At 34.2% G+C, this 19,982-nt stretch overlaps 1 pseudogene; it reads right to left on the reverse strand.

The window, feature by feature from the left end:
* Positions 1 to 13,489: 13,489 nt before the first annotated feature.
* LOC141660561 (putative pectinesterase/pectinesterase inhibitor 41) lies at positions 13,490 to 16,007 on the reverse strand (annotated as a pseudogene).
* Between the last annotated feature and the right edge of the window lie 3,975 nt (positions 16,008 to 19,982).

Genomic DNA, 19,982 nt, shown 5'->3' on the forward strand with positions numbered 1-19,982 from the left:
AGTTACTACATCACACAGATAAGTCCATTCTTTTCTAAGACCCAACCTTCTAGTTTCACTTAATTTAGAGGTAGTGAGTGCATAGCCCATAGAGTTAAGCATGTTAACAATATCAGTGTTTGTGTGTGGAGTAGTTACAGTATTAACAGGAATCCTAAAGCATGCTTTGATAATATCACTATTTATGCAAAACTGCTTACCTTTTAGAGTGAAAGAGATGGTTTTGTCTGTTGAGTTGTATACTACAGTTGTCCAAATCTCTTCTACAACCTCACAATAAATAGTGGGTGATTCCAGCATGGCATAATTGAGTTTGCAGTTCTTCACAAAATCCATCATTTTGTGATAGTCACGAGACTGTTGAATCTCCTTGTTTACTAAAGCTGAGAAGTTGTTTTTTCCATAGATGTAACCGGTTTAGGACATGATTTTCACTACAGGTGCCATTACTAAAGATTTGAAAGTTTGTAGAGAGAGAGTTTGCTTTTGAGAAGAAAGAAATTAGAGTAATTGAATCTTGAGAATGATAAAAGAAAAGAGTGAAAAATAATTTAGCTTTTATACTATCTCAGAGATAAACTGACAAAAATAATATAGTGAAATAAAGGACCAATAAAAATTTCCCAAAATAACCGTTTAAAAATAAATAAACTGTAAAATTTCTGTCACTTATCTATTGTGTCATGCTTACAAGCTGTAAGTATACTCGATGGATAAAGTTCAGCATTTTAACGGCTAAGATTGAGATAATTCAACGGATGAGTATAAATTAGTTATCCGTCAAGTTATAAAATATTCCAGAAAAATAATTGATTTTTATAGGAAAATAATATTCCGACGGATGATCAAACTCAACGGATAATGAGCATCCATCCGGATGTAAATTTTGACTTAGCCATAATTTCATCAAAATAGTAAGATCATTTAAATTGCTGGCTGCATAACAACTTGCAAAATATCTGAAATTATTTATGAATAATTGAGCATATCTAACTCACTTACCAACCTTGAAAATGTGGATTCATCAAGTGGCTTGGTAAATATGTCTGCAAGCTGTTTTTTACTTGGAACAAAATGCAGTTCCACAGTACCATTCATCACATGTTCCCTTATAAAGTGGTACTTATTGTCTATGTGCTTTGTTCTTAAATGATGTACTGGATTTTCAGTGATGGAAATTGCACTTGTGTTATCACAGAAAATAGGAATTTTATCCATTTGTAGACCATAGTCCAACATTTGGTTTTTCATCCACAAAAGTTGTGCACAACAACTACCAGTAACAATATATTCAGCTTCAGCTGTAGAAGTAGAAACTGAATTTTGATTTTTACTGAACGAGAACACAAGCTTATTCCCTAAAAATTGACAGGATCCTGTTGTACTTTTTCTGTCTATTTTATAGCATGCATAATCTGCATCTGAGTAACCAGTTAGATCAAAACCAGAATCTCTAAGGTAACAAATGCCAAGTTTTGGTGTTCCCTTGAGAAATCTGAAAATTCCTTTAATTGCTACTAAATGAGATTCTCTAGGATTAGCCTGAAATCTAGCACAAAGATAAGTAACAAACATTATATCTGGCCTACTAGATGTTAAGTACAGAAGTGATCCAACCATGCCCCTATAGCTTGAAATATCCACAGACTTTTCAGTAGTGTTTAATTTAAGCTTAGTTGCAGTGGCCATGGGAGTTTTTGCAGATGTGCAATCCATTAGATCAAACTTCCTTAAAAGATCATGAATGTATTTAGTTTGACTAATGAATATTCCATCACTAACTTGCTTAACTTGTAAACCAAGAAAGTGAGTTAGTTCTCCCATCATGCTCATTTCATACTTACTTTGCATCAATTTGGCAAACTTTTTGCCAAATTTTTCAGCTGTAGAGCCAAATATAATATCACCTACATAAATTTGAACAAGTATACTAGAGCCAGTAACATTTCTAAAGAATAAAGTTTTATCAACAATACCTCTTGTGAAGTGATTTTCCAAAAGAAACTTTGATAAAGTGTCATACTAGGCTCTAGGTGCTTGCTTCAGTCCATAAAGTGTTTTCAAAAGATAGTAGACATGATTTAGGAAATTTGGATCTTCAAAACCAGGAGGCTGACTAACATAGACTTCCTCCTTCAAATCTTCATTCAGAAATGCACTTTTGACATCCATTTGATAGACCTTGAAATTGGCATGAGGTGCATAGGCCAAGAAAATTCTGATAGCTTTAAGTCTTGCAACAGGAGCAAAAGTTTCATCAAAATCTATTCCTTCTTGTTGACAATAGCCCTTAGCAACCAATCTAGCTTTGTTCCTGACCACTATACCATTTTCATCCATCTTATTTCTGAATACCCACTTGGTGTCAATTGGATTCTTTCCTTTAGGTTTGGGTATCAGCTTTGATACCTTATTCCTTTCAAATTGGTTTAGCTCCTCCTGCATAGCTAAAATCCAATCACGGTCCAACATAGCTTCTTCTACCTTCTTTTGTTCTTCCTTAGATAGAAAGATGCTGTATAGACATTCTTCTTGAGTTGCTCTCCTTGTTTGAACTCTAGAAGACACATAACCAATGATGAGCTCAAAGGGGTGATCTTTTGTCCATTTTATTTGTTGAGGTAGATTAGCTCTATATGAAGAGGCATCATTGTTGTCTTGATGTGTGACTGAGTTTTGATTATTAGAAAATCCCCCTGAATTTGTGAATCTTTGATTTGAGAAAGGACAATTTTTTGTAAGTGATATATTCTGACTTTCAGCTTCTTTTGATGACCCGACGGATGGTGTACTTTGTGTTCCGACGGATGAGGCTGATTGTCACCCAACAGATAAAGTAGATTGTCACCCGACGGATGAAGCATTTTGCAACTCGACAGATGTTGAATTTTATGCTTCATTTGTAGTAGATTTTTCTGCATTCTCCTTATTTACTGTTTCTTGATCACTTTCATCACTAACCATCTCCACATTATCAAACTTGAGGATTTCATGAGAATCTTCATCTTGCAGTCCTTCAATCTTTTTATCATCAAACACAACATGTATTGATTCCATAACACTGTTCGTTCTCAAATTAAAGACTCTATATGCTTTTCCCACAACATATGCAACAAAAATTCCTTCATCTGCTTTAGCATCAAACTTCCCATATTGATCAGTTTTATTTTTCAAGATATAACATTTGCAGCCAAAGACATGAAGAAAATTTAGAGTTGGTCATTGGTAAGGTGTCATACACTTTGCTTGATTAATCAAGGAAATATTCTGAGTGTAGTAGGCAGTATTCACAGCTTCAGCCCAGAAATATGTTGGTAACTTTGATTCTTCAAGCATTGTCCTTGCAGCTTCAATAAGAGATATGTTCTTTCTTTCCACTACTCGATTTTGTTGAGGAGTTCTTGCTACATAAAACTCATGCATTATCCCATTCTCTTCACAAAGTGAACTTATCACAGAATTTTTAAACTCAGTTCCATCGTCACTCCTGATTCTTCTTACTTTAAAATTAGGATGATTATTAACTTACATTATGTGATTGATGATTATTTCACTAGCCTCATCTTTAGACTTTAGGAAATATGTCCAAGAGAACTTTGAGAAATCATCTACAATTACTAGACAAAATCTTTTCCTTGAGATGGACAACATATTGACTGGTCCAAACAAATCCATGTGAAGTAATTGCAAAGGTTCTTCAATTGTTGAATCAAGCTTCTTTCTGAATGATGCTTTAATCTGCTTTCCCTTTTGGAAAGCATCACACAGTCCATCCTTAAAAAACTCCACTTGAGGAATTCCTCTAACCAGTTCTTTCTTGACAAGTTCATTCATGGTCTTGAAGTTTAGATGGGATAGCTTCTTGTGCATAGCCAACTTTGATCTTGACTTGCTTTACTGACAAGACAAGTGACATATTCTGCATTAGATGAGTTAAAGTCAGCTAGATACACATTTCCTCTTCTCACACCAGTGAGAACCACTTTGTTGCTTCTTTTATTTGTCACAACACAAGCTTCTGAGTTGAAGGTTACTGACTTTCCCTTATCAGAAAGCTGGCTGATACTCAACAAATTATGCTTAAGACCATCCATTAGGAAACCTCCTCAATGATGACATTGTCTTTTGAAATCAAGCCATATCCCACAGTATAACCCTTGCTGTCTTCTCCAAAGGTAATACTTGGGCTAGCTCTCTCCTTGAACTCTATGAGCAGGGTAGAATCTCCAGCCATGTGCCTTGGACAACCACTATCCAGGTACCAAAAATTCTTTCTGTTTCCCTGCACATATCAAAACCAAATCAAGTTAATTTTGGTACCCAAGTTTCCGTGAGTCCTGCCTTGTTAGCTTTCTTCTTTGGTTTCTTAGGTTTGATCTCATTTGACTTGAGAATTTTTGATTCATCCTTAGTCATTTAAGTTGGACCTTTGAATTCAGTCATTAAAACAGAATTATCATGCACATTTTGATTAACAGGAAAAGGCATATTGTTTGGAAACATGTTATTCCAGTAAGGCATGCTAAATGGCATTTGTGGCATGCTAAATGCAGCATAATAAGGATTGGGTACAAATGGCATATTAGCAAATTGTGCATTCATATTCTGAGCAGACATAACATTCACAGGCATAGAAGGCATGTCATTCATGGTTGGAAAAGGAGAGGGTACAAATATAGGAGCAGGCATGGCAAGTTTGCAGTTAACATACATATGATTAACGCTACCACACTTAACACGGATTTTTCTTGGAGCATATTTATCAGGTGTGTAGTTGTTATGTTTGTTAATCCATACTTTCCCATTTCTATTGTTTTTCTTTTTAATTTTTGTTTTAACCTCTATATTTTCTAATCTATCATTCAATTGCTTGATGGACAGATCACCAACATTCACTTTCTTCTCCTTCTTCACTTGACTTGAATCTCCTGAAACAAAGTTTTTGGAAACTGATCCATATTTCTCATTTAATTTGGCAAGTTTGGCTTTGCTCACAGGTTTGCTCACAGCCGACGGATGAGAATTTATGTCACTCGACGAATAATACTTTTGATTATCCGATAGATGACTCTCATCATCCGTCGAGTCCACATTTGTTACCAATCCTTCAACCAAATTGGAGTCCACTGTAGTTATTTGAGCCTGTTTTAGTAATATGTGATGAAAAATACATTGTTTATTATGTTCAGTTAAAATCGAGATCATATGACCTTTACAATCATGTATTGATCTATGTGATTGTAGCTTTGAGTGTAGCTTTGTTATGCTTACCAAACGGTCAAGTCATTCATTATTGTAAGCTGTTGGTTTATGTCAGCTAATATAGTTATGAAGAGGAAATTACAGTATTTTGAAAGATATGAATTTCGTGGAATATCATTTCAGCAGACTTATACCCAGCATCCTTTATTGTCAAGGTTTGAAAGATTTACTTGCCTTGGCCTAGTACAGTAGTTGATATTAATAAATTATGTAGTAGATTTTACACCGTGTTAAGTAAGTATTATTTTTATGATCCTAATACTACTTCTCATCTTTTTTTTGCAGCAACCACAAATAGAAAATGGTTATAAAAGTGAGTCATCCATCTATGTCTTCTATTTTTTTTCTCATGATTTATGTACAAGACTGATTATCTTTACTTTCCGTTTCAGTTTGAGTGCATCCTTTAGCTCTTGATTGCTTTGGTTAGTTTATTAATTCTATATATTATTTGATTTGGTTTGAGTTCTCTCTGATTTCTATTTTTCTGGGTTAGCAAGCAGCATCTTACAACCATCTGGTTATTTTATTGGTGAGATTATTAGCCTATATATTAGACACCAGTGATAACTCCTTTCTAACTAATTACTAATTTGCTTAACTTATCAGAAAAATGATCTATACAATAAACTAAGTTATGCATGTTTTACTAGCCATTTTAACTATTAAAATGATTAAAAACTGGAAATTAGCTTAAAGCTTTTCATTTTCACAATCAACCCATTATTATTTAAGATTGTTCAGTCTGTTATTGGCTACTTAATCACTCATTTCTAACCACCCGTTCTTCAAAAATAAAACACACTCACACACACACTCACACTAATGATGATGTCAAAGACCACTCTTCTACTACTGGTATATAACACTAGCTAATAATAGAATAATTTTATCTTTATAAATACGTAATGTATTTATAATTGTAATTGGTATCATGTGTGTATGTATCTGTGCAGGGAGGAAATTGTAGAAACATACGTAATAGGCAATAACATTGGACTAGTTAAATGTAGATCAGCTGACCAACCTCAGAAACAAACAAAGGTACTGTCTCACCTACTGAAGAAGATGGCGGTTCTACTAACTCATTGTACCATTTTTTCTCTAATGCTCTCCTCAAGAGCTTGTGGCTCGTGTTGTCAAGCGATGGTATTTTTAACCACCCACAATGATGTGTAGTGTTTGGTTGTATTATTGTTAGGAATGTTGCTCCAGGTCAAAGCAGAAGCAGTGGTTAGTACAGTGTCAGTGAATATTTGTTTAATAGGTTCTGAATGTTGAACTAAATCAAATTATCGAGGTTTGCTTAACTTAGTTAAATGCCTAATTCTCGTGTTACTCTTGTTCAAAGAGATCTTCTAAAATTTACCTGCATCCAGGCTTGCAAGTTCCTGGATAAGAACTGGTTCCCCAAGTTTGTTGTTATACTAGCACAAAAGAATCATCATACAAAATTTTTCAGCCAGCATCTCCTTATAATCTTCCCAATCTTCCCCCTGGTAAGATGTTCAATGCAGTTAGAAGTTTCAATATGTTTTAGTACAAAAGGTTTGGCATGACATTCTGAATTTTTTTTGTACAGGAACTGTTATTGACAATAGAATGTGTCATCCACTTAACAATGATTTTTATCTATGTGCACAAGCAGGAAGTATTTTACTTGTTAAACAAATGTGTGATTCACAGTGTTTTGGTCATAATCTTTGAAACGTTTGGATAATTATGTAAATTATTTTGGTGTTTTTTAAATTGTTTGATTATAGTATTTTTGCTTATTTGTGGATATATTGGTCTAAGAGGTTTTTTTTACGCAATGTTATGTTAAATTTGACCGAAATTAGTCACTTTTTATAAATTTGAGCAACTTAAATGGCCTCTTATTTATTAATTTGACTAGATACTAGACCAGTCAAATTTATAAAAATGACTGAAAATATGCGGGTCAAATTTATAAATTTGACTGTTGACGGTTGTATTTATTTATAAGAAAAGGGAAATTCAAATTTTATAAAAATTTGAAGTCAAGAGTCGAAAAATTTAAATGACCGCTTTCGGTCAAATTTAGTCGGTCAAATTTAGTCGGTCCAATTTAACTAAATATGACTGATTTTGCTAATTTTGTGTTAGGTCTCACACACTGTAGAAGGGGGTTGAATACAGTGTTTACCACAATCAAATCGATTATAAGAACTCAAGTAACAGAAAATAGATTTTATTCAACACAATAAAATCTGTTATAATATGGAACTGTCCGCTCTCAGTGATGAACAAATTATCACAAGAGCTTCTAGGGTTACAAAGAATAATAATTTCGATAATGATAACACTTCTAGTGTAAACCCTATGCCTGTGTTTATATGCTACACAATTACAAGATAAATTCTGATTGATATGGAATATAATTCTACTTTCTAAAATATATCAACTAGTTATCTTTTCTTCGAAGTATTCTATTCTTCATAGAATTCCTTCTTCATGCATAATTCTTTCTGTCTTAGTCTCGATCTTCTTTCCTTTTAATCAGCCGCCTGCCTTATCTGAAAGTCATTTTAAGTCCTGATATTATCTCCTGATAAATATCTTCTGATCACTTAAGTTCTGATAACTTAAGTTCTGATATCTTAAGTTCTGTCTTCAGTATAAGTGCTGATTTCCAGTTAATTATTGATTTCTCTTGTTAGGTAAGATCTGAAAACTAAACGCAAATCATATTACACATGACATTATCAAATATATCTAATAATATCCCCTAACTTGTAAATTAGCATAATATACAAGTTCAACAGATATTTGATGATGTCAAAAATATTAAGTACAAATACATGAGAATTTGACTAGATAACTACAACTTACGGTCGTTTCAGCTTTACCATCTTTAACTTCTGATAACAGCTTCAGTCTGTAAACACTTCAGAATTTAAGCAGTTGTAGATCTTTGACTTGGCTTCAATTTCTGATCTCTTTGATATCAGGAGTTGCTCTGAGATAGTTCTTCAACAAACATCTCTCAGCATATTCAAGTTCATTGACCATCCTCCTTTTAGCATTTATCAATTCAGCTCTATCTTCACCAGTTTGAAAAATAGTTGCTCTGAGATCATTTATCTTAGCTTTTCTTATCTCCTGATCTAGTCTAATCAGATATACCTTGTCAGACTCTAGATTAAATTCCACAGTCTTATAACCCAGAAAAGTAGTTATAATCTTAGCAGAGTTAGGCTTCATTTCGACAATATCACCTTTGTGATCTCTGTACTTGGGACAGTATGTGCTGTAAGACTTTACAAAATAAATCTTCTTCTATCTTTGAATTTGAGATTTTAAATACCCTGCAGCACTATCTGTTAATCTGTCTTTCACTTGAAGTAGGAATAGAACATGTTCCAGTTCCTCAAAATACTTCAGTGGTATAACATTCTGCTTAATCTGGTATACCATTCCATCTGTCATAAAATATAACAAGATATGCTCTTTCAAAAAGGTATGGTAAATCATTTGTACAGATTCAAGTCGATTCAATCTTTCAGGAGTTGCTCCAATACCTGGTTCACTTAAGGAAGTTGGATCATTGGTAGAATTATGTACTCTTCTTTCATCAGAACTACCCAACCCAGATTTATCTCTTGCTTCCTTTCCTGTAACAACTCTTGCTTCAAAACCACTTGTTGCAGTCTTCAAAGGTTGAGCCTATTTAGCTTTTGTGAATCCTGGTAGGAGTATCTTTGAAGGTTTAACATGAGCAATGTCAGAGATTTCCTTTTCCTTATCTTCTGATATCAAGCCAACTTGAGCTATATTAGAGGTTGCTTGCTTCACTGTCATATCAGAACTTACTACATCTTGACTCTAAACAACATGAGCTATGTCAGAGGTTGTTTGAAAAATCTTCTTTTGCATCAGAGTAAGATTAACATCTTCTTCTTCATCAATTATTTCTTCATCCATGACTAGCATAAAAACCTTTACAGGTTCATCAACTTTTTCTTTGCCCTTGGACCTTGGATCAATTTCCACTTGTGATTTGACTTTGGTTGCCTCAGAACTTGTTCTTTGCTTTATCACAATACCCTTAGGTTTTGGAAATTTCTTTTCAACAACAGAAGCTTTAGATTTTGTCTTGACACCTTCTGCTTTGAGTCTAGCTTCTTCTTCCTTTAGACTCTCAAAGTCCATTCCTGGATTTTCTTTAAGAAATAACTGCTTTGAAATTTCTTTATCAAGTTCCAGATGTTCAGCAGAACTTATCCTTTTACCAGTATCAGAACTTATTCTTCTCCCAGTATCAGAACTTGTTCCTTGACTTGTAATTCTAGCTTTACTTGATGAAAATCCTTTGCCTTGACCTTGACCTCTACCCTTGTTAGAGTTTCCCTAGTCATCATTTCCATCATCCTTTCCTTTCAGTGTCTGACTAGATTTGCATTTGGACTTAATAACTTTCTCCCCCTTTTTGGCATCAGCAGGTAAAAGAAGAGAGACAAGCAATTCCACTGAGGATTGGATCTCATTGAGTTAATTTTGGTGAAAAGCTTGATTCTTCAGAATTTCTTCAATTTGAGTTTGTTGCTTCTCCTGAGTTTTCTCAATATAGGCAATTCTGTCAAAGGCTGGCTTGAAAAATCTGTTCTTTTCAGGTTTCACATTCATATCTTGCTGGATCAAACTTTCTTGAATTTTATTTACCTTGGCATGAGTTGTTGAGTATTGACCCTGAAGGTGCCTAGTACTCAATGCAGTAACTCTGAGTTGTGCCTTGAAATCATCATTTATCAGCATTTCATCAACTTTTGCCAGATGCTCAGCAAGAATCTTTTCAGAAGGAACAAAACTAATTGTGTTCCATTCCTTAGTCCACTCCTTTCCTCTATGAGTTTCACTCCAAGGTACTGGTACTTCCCCTATAACAATCTTCTTAACTAAATCAGCTTTAGTAATTGTTTGTTGAGGTGCATGTCCTGATGGACCAGCTGCATCAGCATCTAAATTAGCAGCAACTTCACCAATAGTTTCTTCATTGTCAGCATCAGAACTTGTAGATCCTGAAGTATCAGCATCCTCGGATAAAACAGCAGTATGAGAGGCTATAGAGGCTTCAACATCATCCTCTAAATTCTGATCTGCAGCCAGGTTCTGATCAACATCCAAAATTGATGTTGTTGGTGGAGTGAGTTGAATTGGTGGAGCTTCCAAGTACAAAACCTCAGGCACAATCAAGTTATGAATATCAATTTCAGCACTTGTACCTAGTTCTTCAGTATGTACTGGATCAACTATAGGTGATATATGAGGTGTAGGAATTTTGTCTTGAGCAGTTTCATGTTGTGTAGAAGGAAGTGTTTCAATAACAATTGCTTCTGTTGAGATCAGAGATTCCTGATCCCCTTCCTTAGCTGTTTCTACTACATCTGAATCTGACTCAACTATGTCCCTGTGAGCTCTCTATTTCTTTAATTTCTTCAAAGGTGGAGACACTGTAGGAGCTTTATCATCAAAATTTAAGTTTCAAAGCCTTTTGAGGGGCGTAGAACTCCCAGTTACAGTATCTTTCTGGGAAGAAACCTTCTCATCTTCTACAACAACAGGTTCTGATATGGGAACCTGTTCCTCAGTTATTTCCTTAAATCAACAGAATTTAATCAAAACATTCATCACAAGATAAAATTAAAAGTCAATGAAGTAAAGATTAATAAATTGCAAGTAAATATGCACAGTAACATGATTTGAGAAACAAAGAACAAATCTTGCAATTAAAGGAAATTTTATTGATATATCAGATGATTATATTTGATGAAATTTAGCAATTACATGCAAAAATTACAAGATAGTCCTATTCTACGATTCCTAAGATCAATAGCCTTATTCCTAGGCTAAGAAGCCTAACAAAGCTGACGGTGAAGAGAAACGAATGGATAATAATTAATTCTTCTTCGTACTTTCAACAAAGAGAACAACAAGACGAATGATTTGCTCCTGCTGTTTTAGAATACGAAGATGAGCTTCTCTTTGGAAAGACAACAGATCATTTTTAATGTTCTCTGGAAGTTGAATCCAAATGACAAATGGAATGTTGTTGATAGAATATGAAGACGGAATTCCATTTCGAAAGATAGTCACAGTTTATGTGCCAAAAGAGTAATACCAACTAAAATGTGCCATTGTTTGAGAGAAATGAACAGATGTGGTTGTACTGATAAATGATCAATCATTTAAATAGGCAATGGAATACCAAGGGATGCGAGGACTGGTTAAACATTACAAGTAAAAATAATGACCCCTCGACTCCCTAGACTGATGTGTAATAATAATAGTCAGTAAAAGATCTAAAGCCAGAGTTAATGAGCACAGCATATAATAATAATTACTGTGCACATGCAGTTTTTCAGGACAAACACGCTAACCACTAACCCATAATGATTATGACTGTTTTATCTCACATTAACCAATATTCTGTAAAAAAATATTATCGTTCAAATAATGACCAAAAATAAACCAAGTAAATAAATATTGCCATGTCAGCATCAGAACTTGATTATTTTTAGGATTTAAAAGTCATCAGAATATGGCTCCTTAACTCGAAAAATGAATGTGTATTCCTAAAATTCTTCACATAAATACTGATATGGTTTTATCAGAACTTAATCATCAGAACTTCCATCATAACTTGTCCTCAGAATATATGCAATCTGACTCATAGATTGTTCATCTAAAACAACATTTATCACCACAGTAATTTTCATCATTCATATGAAGTGAAAATGTGTGCATTAAGCTAAATATCAGACAAAGAGTAAAGTCTGATTCACTTCAGTACATCTTAGAAATAAGGCATAACTAAGAATTTTACTCAAAATCTGTCATTATTCTGAAGTCTACTTTAGAATGAGTTCATGCATGAGTCCACCTCAACTGTTTTGTGCTCATTTTATGCATCTTTTGAAATTCTATTTTACAGTGGCTTCTCAGTCTAAGTGGGTCACGTCTGCTTATCAGGATTTATGTTATTATCAGAGTATTTCTCCAGTAATCATAGAGTGTGAAAAGTCACCAAGAAAATTTTTATTTTGCTTTTCTAATTCATATTACTTAATACCAGCAATGCACTTGGGTCTTCCCTTCCACATTTTTACTCTAGATCTCAAAGGAGTACCTGATTTTTATTTCTTTTCTTTTCTTTTTCTTTTGATAAGTGAGGCTTATCAGCACTTAGTACATCCATTAGATTTACTAACATCAGAACTTAACATATAAGAAGAATTATTCCAGTTTTTGACTTAGTAATAAAATACACAAAGTAAACTTAACTAAGCTCAATATCAGAATTTGCTTGTGTTAAAAGATTTCAACATAAACAATTACTTCAAACATGGGATCTTTAGTATATTAGAGACTACTAGGTCAGCATCTAGCGCAGTTATCCTCATTCACTACTAGAAAAAACACCGATGTCTATGTAAAAAATGTATGATATCTTCGCGACTGATGTTAAAGATATTTTCTCATAGACATCGGTTAAAAACCGATGTCTAAGTAATCTTACACAATGTTTCTGGAAAATTTCTGATGTCTAATTCACATTATTGTTATCTAATTGAGTTATGTCAAGTTCAAAAATGCAATATTAGAACGATTAGGCCTATTTAAAACTATAACACATCGATTAAAATTAAAAAATCGATGTCTCAAACCTATTAGACATCGGTTGTTTTTAAAGAATCGATGTTAATTTGAACAATAGATATCGATTGTTTTCTAAATAACCGATGTCAATTTGAACAATAGACATCGATTGTTTATTAAATAACCGATGTTAATATGATAAATAGACATCAGGTGTTTATTTTTGAATTGATGTTATTGCCTTGTTTATATGTGCTAATATCCTTTTATTAACATCGAATATTAGACAATATATTAACCACAATACTAAAAAACTTAATTCTCAAAACTCAACCAATATATATATATATACATTATTACTCAATTGAATTCAAGATCAACAAATTCTCAATGTGTACAACTAATATCAAATATGTTTATCATTCTAAACAAAGTACAACTAATGTGTAAAATCAACCATATTTCTGGTACTCAAGTCATCCCCTTTCATGCGGGCTCCAATTTTCTTGATCATGCTTCCAATCAATAAAAAGATTCTATCTCGCCTAAAACTTTTCCAAGCCTTGTGCGATAACAGGGTTGTCAGTAGGGTTGACAAAGCCAGACCATTTCAATGACTCGAACTGAAAAAGAGGGAAGCCGACATCTGGCTAGCCACGACATTTATAAAGCATATCCTTGCATTGGTTTCTGCATTCAACAATTCAAATGTTACATTTACCTTTTTTCATATCAAAGACAACTTTAACTTGTATCTGAAGATATAAATAAATAATTACCTCGGCTAAATGTAGCACAAACACCAGATTGCACAAGGGTAAACACAATATCCTGGGCAGAAACTATCTCAATTAGTTTTGAATCAAAGACTTTCTAAGGCTATAACCTGTATTATAGATATTGGCCTATATTATAGACATTAACACTGATTTTACGACATTATAGACATGTAACCTGTAATTAAAAAACTGGCTATAAACACGTATTAATCTTAACCTGTGATTAAAAAACTAAGACTTTCTGAATCAAATTAAATAGCAGCAAGAAAGGTATGGATATAATACTCAAAATAGAACTGTGACATGCCATATAAAGTATAGCACCGCCTTTCAGCGATCCGTTGAGTTTGGTTCTTCTTAGTCGAGCCAAGGCTTCCTGTTTCATGCCCTTTGCAACTACCTGAAAATATATTCCTTAAAATATATTTAAAGTGTTTTTTTCTGATTTAACTTAAAGTAGTTATAATTTTAATCAAAACATAAATACATATTAAATAATCTTATCTCACGCACAAATCTCCGTTTATCATAATTGTCGAATCACACAAAGATCAAACAAAAAAAATTACGCAATCAAAAACCAAAACAATCAGCAAACACTATAATACATATATAAGAGGGTGGGTGTGATAACCTGAAAAGAAGAAGCAAGAGAAAGATGATTAAGTACAGATTGCCACTCTCCAAGCATCTGATTAACCAGTTCTTCTAATAAAGAAACATCATTAGTACGACTCTCTTTTCTAGCTGATTGAAGATCACAAAACATACCCTGTAGATCATCCACTCTATTCTTTTCTCTTTCTTTCATCACATGTAGAACATACACTGTATCAGAGCTGAATGAACAATTTACAGCCAACATCTACTGAATAAAAAGAAAAAAACTGAAAATACATTTAAATTTACGTGGATAGATGTTGCAATCTTGTAGCACAGCTGCTCCGTTGCCAAATATAAAGTCGATTGTGCCATATATGTCACATTCTGTGTAGAATTGCCTATTGGAGTGGGATACAGGGTATCTTGATACCCTTCAAAGCTGCAGCTATAGAATGTTGACATATCTGCCCTACTTCGCATTGCAACTGCTTGGTGATTTACTGCCCCTGCTGTGTTCCGGAATGTTATATTTACTGCTACGAATCCCTGTCCCTCTACAGCTGCATAAACAACATTGTATCAGTATATGTTACAAATATTATATAATATCGAAGTATAAAATATTACAAGTTAAAATTGACTCAATTAAATCAAGAAATTAATAATGTCTTACCAAATATTGCAGAGTTAAAAGTTGCCAAGCCATCAGCAGTACTATGGTTGCCAGTGATTACAATCTGGTTAATTTCATCGCCAATCATCATAATGTACTTGTTATTCTTTGGAATGGACACATATTCTTCATAGACCCCAACTGTGACATATATCACAAAGTAGCCATCATTAGCTACAGTTTTGTTGGGAGCCAAAGTTAAGGTGTCCTTGATAGTTGTAAAGTCCCCTGTTCCATCTTGACTCACGACAACAATGTTACTCACTATTACATAATCAACGTGTGCAAATGCTCCTCTCCTCTTAGAAGTACGAGATACAACTCTTTTTGTAGTTGGAACCCAACCTGTTTGGAAAAGAGATAAAGAAACACTATAAAACTTAGTTGCATTAACAAGAGGAACATATACTCTATCTTTCAAACTCCAAGAAGAAGCAGTTTCTTTGAGCCCGTCTAAACAAGTTTGAGTATTGGTTAAAACAGATATCATTAATGTATGAACAGTGTCTGCTTGAGAAACAAATAAGGTCTGAGCTTGCTTGATTATTGTGGAAGACTCTAATATATAATCAACGTTAAGCTCAACTAGTAAACTACAATCTTTAAGACCAGCAATAGCTCCGGTTGTCAAACCAGGGCTTCGCTGAAGAAATTTTTGTGTCAATGACAAAAATGTACGAGCAGTTGATAAGGAGTTGGTGAAGGATGAGCGTCCATAGCCATGCACTTTGGCGTTGTTGTTATTCGGAAGAGAAGATTGACATCATATACACTATCAAACTTGATGCATTACACAGCATATACAACACAAAACATAAAATTAATTACGAACACGAAGATACACATAATAATCATACCTTGAAAGGCCAATTTTCACAATAAAATTGGCAAACACCGCGATCACTAGCTTTAACAACAGAAAAGAACACCTTCAAGACATAAATCTCCATGTATTCACCATAACCTAATGCAACTCCTTGTCGCCTCTTCTCGACCATTTTCTTCATCTGTTGTAAACTCCGCTCTCTCAAAACCTTGATATCCTCCACATCGAGACGATCTAGAGCTGACATCCCTCTTGCTCAAATTCTCTCACTCTTTGATAAAAAAAATTAAATACATAAGAGAGATAGAGAATATTCATAAATCAAGACCAAAGAGGTTTTCTTGAGAGTAAAGTTTTTAGTTACTTACCCCAAGCTTTCTCCTTTACTTTCTCATAAATCTCATCCACAAGCTTTGAAATCTCCAATTTAAGATGGGTACTGATATTTCAAAACTTGATGAAAACACCAATAAAAAATAAGAACACAGAAAAACAAATCTTGATAAAGAAAACAAAACCCAATTAAACAATTAATCCAAGCCGGGTCGAGAAATTAGGGTTTCTCATAGCAGGAGTTTGATTAATTGAAGATCTATAATTTGGTGTTTAATTGGAACCCTAATTACTTGCAATGTCAGATGGTGATATAAATTAGGGTTTTAATTATGGAAATATGGTCACAGATAGAGAGATGAGAAAGAAGAAAAGAGAGAGAGAGAGAGATATGAGAGAGAATAAGAAAGATACAGAGAGAGATATGAGAGAGAATAAGAGTGAGATACCGGAGAGGAAGAGAGTTGAGAGGAGAGATATACAAGAGAACATGGGTTTAGTTTTTGGTTAAGGGGGAATGATTGGGAAATAAAAGGGGGAAACTTTCCGCGTGTTTTTTTTTAATTTTTTTTGTTAATCATCGACAACGGTTGTAAACTACAACCGATGTCTATAAAACAAAGACATCAGTTATATAAAAACCTGATGTCTACCTAACATTTTCATTTTTGAAAAATAACTATAGACAACGGTTATTTTCTCGACCGATGTCTAATATAAGTAGTAACATCGGTTTTAAAATAACCGATGTCTAAAAGAACTTTAACACCGGTCGTCTGAGCAACCGATGTCTAAGGACCGATGTCTATTGATAGAATTCTAGTAGTGATTGGATTGAATAGTCACAGAAATATTCATATCACTATCAGAGTTTAGAAATTCACATCAGACAACAATCAACACTTAAGCAAATTTTAATTTAAGCACAGAATACACAAAGATAATAATATCTATAAATACTGATCATAAAGTCTGATGTATCAGAACATAAACTAAGCCGATATAGAGAAAGAACCTTAAACCATTCCAAGTTAATTTACCAATCTTGTAAAAGTAGCTTCACACTATAGTTTTGTGAAGATATCTGCTAGTTGTTGATCTGTGGGAACAAAATGCAATTCCACTGTACCTTCATCCATATGTTCCCTTATGAAGTGGTACCTAATACTGATGTGCTTTGTCATTGAGTGTTGAACTGGATTACCTGTCATAGTAATAGCACTTTGATTATCACAGTAAATAGGGATTTTTGAAAATTCTAACCCATAATCCAGTAACCGATTCTTCATCCATAGAATTTGTGCACAACAGCTTCCTGCAACAATGTATTCTGCTTCTGCAGTTGATATGGAAATTGACTTCTGTTCTTGCTAAACCAAGAAACCAATCTGCCTCCAAGAAATTGGCAGTTTCCACTTGTGCTTTTACTGTCAATTTTGCATCCTGCAAAATCTGCATCTGAGTAACCTATTAGCTTAAAATCTGATTCTCTAGGATACCACAATCTCAGATCAGCTATACCCTTAAGGTACTTGAAAATTCTTTTCACAGCAGTTAAGTGAGGTTCTCTTGGATCTGCTTGAAATCTTGCAGAAAGACAGGTATCATACAAGATATCAGGTCTACTTGCAGTTATATAGAGTAGAGAGTCAATCATACCTCTGTAATCAGTAATATCTACTGATTTACCAGTATCCTTATCCAACTTAGTTGCAGTGGCCATAGGAGTGGATGCACTTGAAAAATCTTGCATTCCAAATTTCTTCAACAAATTTCTGGTGTACTTATATTGACAAATAAAAGTTCCTTCTTCATTCTGCTTCACTTGAAGGCCCAGAAAATAGTTAAGTTCTCCCATCATACTCATTTGATATCTTAACTGCATCAGCTTGGCAAACTTCTTACAAAATCTGTCATTTATAGAACCAAAAATAATATCATCAACATATATTTGCACCAAAAGTAAGTCCTTTCCATGGTCGAGGTAGAGCAATGTTTTTTCAATAGTCCCTCTGTTAAATCCACTTTCCAGAAGAAACTGAGCTAAAGTCTCATACCATGCTCTTGGAGCTTGCTTAAGGCCATAAAGTGATTTATCAAGCCTGTAGACATGATTGGGAATTTGGGATCTACAAAGCCTGGATGTTGTTCAACATATACCTCTTCTTCCAATTCTCCATTGAGAAAAGCACTTTTTACATCCATTTGAAAGACTTTAAACTTCTTATGAGCAGCATAAGCGAAAAATATCCTTATGGCTTCCAATCTAGCAACTGGTGCAAATGTTTCATCATAATCAATTCCATCCTGTTGAGAGTATTCTTTTGCAACCATCCTTGCTTTGTTCCTTGTAATTATGCCATCACTGCCAGTTTTATTTCTCAACACCCACATTGTACCAACAACAGACCTGTTCTTTGGTCTTGGCACTGGGGTCCAAACTTTATTTCTTTCAAATACATTTAACTCTTCTTGCATTGCTTGCACCCAATCAGCATCTTGAAGAGCTTCTTCCACTTTCTTTGGTTCAGTCTGAGAAAGAAAAGATTGATAGAGACATTCATTTGATATAGTTGTTCTAGTTCTGACACCAGCATCAGGATTTCCAATAATTAAGTCAGGTGTATGTGCTTTAGTCTACTTCCTTGCAGATGGAAGGTTCTCTATAGAACTGGATGCTCCCCCATGTTCCATGTTGTCTCCATCAACATTTTCTGATGCTCCCCCTGAAATTGTGCTCTATGAGTTGGATCCTTCAGAATTTGAGTTTCCAGAAATATCAGAACATTAGTTTTCAGAATTATCAGAACTTGGCCCATCAGAACTTGACGAATCAGAACTTGAAGAGCCTGTTGTAGATTCTGATGCGTCTTGAGATGGGGTTGTATCTTCAGTATGCTCCCCCTGCACATGTGCATCTTCCTTAGGCATAGTCACTACAGATTTAATGACATCAAAGTTTAATCCATCAGAGTTTGCAGTATCAGGATTTAGACTATCAGGAGTTTCAGAATCAGAATTGAAAAATTCATTTTCGAATCTCAACTGATCATGATCATTGAAATCTTCAAGTCCAATAATCTTCTTATCATCAAAAGAGACATTGATAGATTCCATGACAACCCTTATTCTTAAATTGTAGACTCTGAAGGCTTTTACAGAAAGTGGATATCCAACAAAAAATCCTTCATCAGCTTTTAGATCAAATTTGGATAGGTGTTCCGGATGAGTCTTAAGAACAAAATACTTGCATCTAAATACATGAAAATACTTCAGATTTGGCTTCCTTTTCTTCACCATCTCATATGGTGTTTTTCCATGCTTGTTGATAAGTGTTGAATTCTGAGTAAAACAAGCAGTCTGCACAGCTTCATCCCAAAAGTAGGTTGGCAACTTTGCTTCATCAAGCATAGTTCGTGCAGCTTCAATAAGAGTTCTATTCTTTCTTTCAACAACTCCATTTTGCTGTGGAGTTCCTGGAGCAAAAAATTCCTGCTTTATTCCATGGTCAAATTCTTGAATTCAGTATCATTATCACTTCTTATGATCTTCATAGAATCTTTGACCAATTTATCCAGTTGCTTGACATGATCAATCAAGATAGATGCAATTTCACTTTTTGTGTGCAAGAAATACACCCATGTGTATCTGGTGAACTCATCCACTATGACCATAACATATTTCTTCTTTACAATAGACATGACATTAACTGGACCAAATAGATCAACATGTAGTAGGTGATAAAGCTCAAGAATTGATGATTCAGTCTTGCTCTTGAGTTAAGATTTTCTTTGTTTTGCCTTCTGACATGAATCACAAAGGCCATCAGGAGCTATTACTGATTTTGGCAGTCCTCTCACAAGATCTTTTTTGACTAGCTCATTTATAT

This window comes from Apium graveolens, chromosome 5, assembly GCF_009905375.1.
Source record: "Apium graveolens cultivar Ventura chromosome 5, ASM990537v1, whole genome shotgun sequence".
NCBI classification, from domain to species: domain Eukaryota; kingdom Viridiplantae; phylum Streptophyta; class Magnoliopsida; order Apiales; family Apiaceae; genus Apium; species Apium graveolens.